Raw genomic sequence first — 4,531 nt, forward strand, 5'->3', positions numbered from 1 at the left:
TTTCACTCACTTTTATTTGCTTCTTCATTTTTATTCTGAGGAGTTTTACTGTTGAGAGTGACTGTAGAAAGATTATAGGCTGGTTCCAGTAAAGTGAAATGATCATAAGAAATTGCGTGTTCATTTGACGGTTGTCTGTTGTTGCGTCGCCTATGTCCAACGAGGCCTGCTTTCTGTGAATAGAAAGACCATGAACTTGCTCAAGCAGCGATCCTTAACCTTTTTACTACCACGTCAACTCTGCTTCCTTCCACACCCCATTGCATCTGACAGATTTTCAAGAAAACAAAGAGGAGAGGGGAAGTGATTTTTACGGACTTGTGCGGGAGACTGGGAGAGAGCCCCGACAGGCATGCAGGGAGAAGATGAAGTACCCCTTCCCTTCACCTGCCGCCTCCCATAGCGTTCGAGGGAAAGAAAAGGATTGTTATGATGATTATGGTGAAAAAAACAGCTTTCCAATCGAATAACCACGATAGCGGAAACCATATGATAAAGATAACATCGAAGATATGAGTAACAGAAAAAATACTAATTTATATTAACTAGTTTGTTTGAAATTAATTGATAACGTAATAACAATAGTTTCATTAAATAAATCTTATTAAGCTAATATTAATTAGTTTTTTTTCTTAAATCATGAATATGCCAGACAACATAAATGTAGTAATCAGCTGTAGTAACAATAAGTAATACCACCAGTAGCTTCAGTAACAGTAACCTTAAGGGTACACGAAAACCTCGCAAGGCACCTTTAGCATATCAGAGCTGGAGAACAGAAAACTCGGACAACACAACAATCACAAAAGAAGGAAAAACATTCCAAGAATAAGAGGTAGCGGCTGAAAAAACACCACAGAAAGAAAACGGAGAAGAGGAAACCTGAGGATTCTAACTGCCGCGCACAAACTCGGAAAGGAAATCCGTTTGATGATAAAAGTAGTGTAGCTTTCATAATGAACAATGATGTAACATAAAGGCAAAAGCAGTAATAAAGATAATAAAACTAAAATTGCCAAAGAATAAGGTACTAATAATGATTATAATCATATGAGAAAAATGTTAATGATAGTGTAGTAATAATATTGATTAATGGCATGTTGATAATTTTACTAATACTAATAATGATGAAAAAGATAATGATAATAATAACAATAACAATAATAATGATGATGATGAAGATAAGGATCATAACAAAATGATGATGATGATGATGATGATGGTGGTGATAATAATGATAATGATAATAATGATAATAATAATAATATTAATAATATTAATAATAATAATAATAATAATAATAATAATAATAATAATAATAATAATAATAGCGACAATGACGATGATAATCATAAAAAATAGTAATAATAAGAATGATATTTGCAACGATGTTAATACTGACAATGATAATGATAATTATATCAAATAATTATGATATTAATGATAGAATTGATAAACAAAAATTATGAAAGTTATAAAAAATAATAACAATGATAATAATGATAATGATAGTAATACTAATATAATAGTAACCATAATAATAGTTGTTGTTATTATTATTATTAGTAGTAGTAGTAGTAGTATAATTAAAATAGTGATTATAGTATAAATGATGATAAGGATAAAAGAACAATAAGAGATATAATAGAAATAATGATGATGGTAATTATAATAATGATAATAATGATGATAACAGTGATAATGATAATAGTAGTAGTAGTAGTAGTAGTAATGATAAAAATAATGAGTGATATAAATAATAATGATAATGGTAATGATAACAATGATAAGAGTAATAATAATTATAATAATAAAAAAGTAATTATAACAAATAATAGTTATGATAATTATTATAAAAATTATAATAAAATAACAATTATAACAATATAAAAGGTAATAATAATAATAAAATAATAATGATAATGATAATAATGTTAATGACAATGATAGTAATGATAATGATAATATTAACAATGACAAAGATAATAGTAATGGTAATGATACAAAATAATGATAATGATAATGATATTAGTGATAATGATAATCATAATAATAATTATTAAGATAATAATGATAATGATAACAATAATGGTAATGATGATGAGGAGGAAAATAATGATAATAATAACAATAATAGTAATAACAAGGATAACAACAATATTAATGTCAATAGTAATGATTATAATAATAATACTAATAATGATAATAATACTGATGATGATGACAATAATAATAATAATGATAATAAAAGTAATAACCATAATGATAATAGTAACTAACATTAATAATAATTACAAATAACAAAAATAAATATAATAATGATAATAATAACGATGATAATAACAGTAATGATAATAATCATAAGGATAATATTAATAATAATGATAACAACAACAACAACAATAATGATAATAATAATAATAATAATAATAATAATAATAATGGTAACAATGACAATAATAATAATGATAATAATAATAATAATAATAATAATATTGACAATAACAGCGACAGTGATGATAATAATAATGATGACGATACTAATACTAATACTAATAATAGCAAGTTAATAATAACAATAATAACATCACCACCAACAAATGTAGTGGTAGGAGTAATGATAATAATAATAATGATAATGATGATAATAATAACAATGACGATAATAATACTGATAGATAATAATAACGATAATAATAATAATAATTATTATTATTATAATGATATAATGATGAAAGTAGTAATGATGATAATGAGAAATAATTATAACGATCATGATATAACAACAATAATAATACCAATGATGATGATGATGATGATAATGATAATAATGAAAATAATAATAATAATGCTAATAATAATGACAATAATAAAAATAGTACTAACAATGATAATAACAGTAATAATAAAAATACTGATAATGATAATGACAATAATAATAATAATGATAATAACAATAATAATAATAATAATGATAATAATGATGGTGATGATGACGATGATGATGATGGTGATGATGATGATAATAATAACGATAATAAAAACAGCAAGACCAATAATAATAATAATAATAAAAATAATAATAATAATAATAATAATAATAATAATAATAATAACAATAAAGATAATAATGAAAACAATAATAGTAATACTAATAATACACATAAAAATTAAATAATGATAAGAATAATAATAATAATTTTTTTAAGTAATGATAATGATAATGATTATAGTATCAATGATAATAATAATAATAATAATAGTAATAATGATAACAGAAAAACAGAATCTTTAGAAATAAGGAATCGCAGCCGAGTTTGTTTGTTTTTCTTTCTTTCGTTCTTTTTCTTCTTAAATCAGGTGTAATTCTGAAGACCTAGAAAGTACTCACAGATCCGTGAGTTTAGTCAATCAACCTTCAATTGACCTTAAATTCTTTAATTACGTAACCCACCAAAATTAGTTTACCAAAATCTGCCACGCTTTACCACTCGTTTACTCTTTAAACTCTTAATGATAATTTTATAAAAAAATAATGATAACAATAATAATAATGATAATGATCGTGATAATGATAATAATATTAATAATAATAATGATAATAATGATGATGATGATAATAATAATAATAATAATAATAATAATAATAATAACAATAATATCAATAATGATAATAGTAACACTAATGATAGTAATAATAAAAATAATAATGATAAGAAGAAGAAGGAGTAGAAGAAGAGGTAGGAGAATAATAAAGAGGAGAAGGAGACGAAGAGAAGAACAAATGGAAAATATAAAATTAAGAAGAAAAAAGGAAAAGGAGAAAGAGTAAAATAAGACAGCAGCGAAACGGAATAATAATAATAAGAAGAAGAAGAAAAATGAAGACGGCGGTGGAGAAGAAGAAGAAACAAGAGAATGAGAAGAAAACGAAAAAGATGAAGGAGAAAAAGCAGACGCCGGCGGAAAAGAAGAAGAAGAAGAAGAAAAAGAAAAAGAAACCGGCGAAGAAGGAGCCGAGGAGGAATGTGGAAGAGGAAGGTGAAACAGCAAGGACGCCGAGTGCCTCTCCGTCGAGCTGTGATGGGGAGGACGCTGCTGCTGCTGCTGCTGAAATAATCTTGATGATTATTGTCGCTATTATTATCAGTAGTTGGCACTGATGTATGTGAAAATGCATATGTGAAGGTGCGTGTATGTGTAGCATACATACAAACAAGTACACAATTTCAAACACAGTTCCTTATGAGAAACTCTTGGTGAGTTCCGACCGTCAAAGTTTATAAATCTAATATTTCATTGTGGTTGTTTATATACACACATACACACACACATATATATGTGTGTGTGTGTGTGTGTGTGTGTGTGTGAGAGAGAGAGAGAGAGAGAGAGAGAGAGAGACAGAGGGAGGGAGAGAGAGAGAGAGAGAGAGAGAGAGAGAGAGAGAGAGAGAGAGAGAGAGAGAGAGAGAGAGAGAGAGAGAGAGAGAAGAGAGAGAGAGAGAGAGAGAGAGAGAGAGAGAGAGAGAGAG

The sequence above is a fragment of the Penaeus chinensis genome, chromosome 23, assembly GCF_019202785.1.
Source record: "Penaeus chinensis breed Huanghai No. 1 chromosome 23, ASM1920278v2, whole genome shotgun sequence".
In the NCBI taxonomy this organism is placed as follows: Eukaryota; Metazoa; Arthropoda; class Malacostraca; order Decapoda; family Penaeidae; genus Penaeus; species Penaeus chinensis.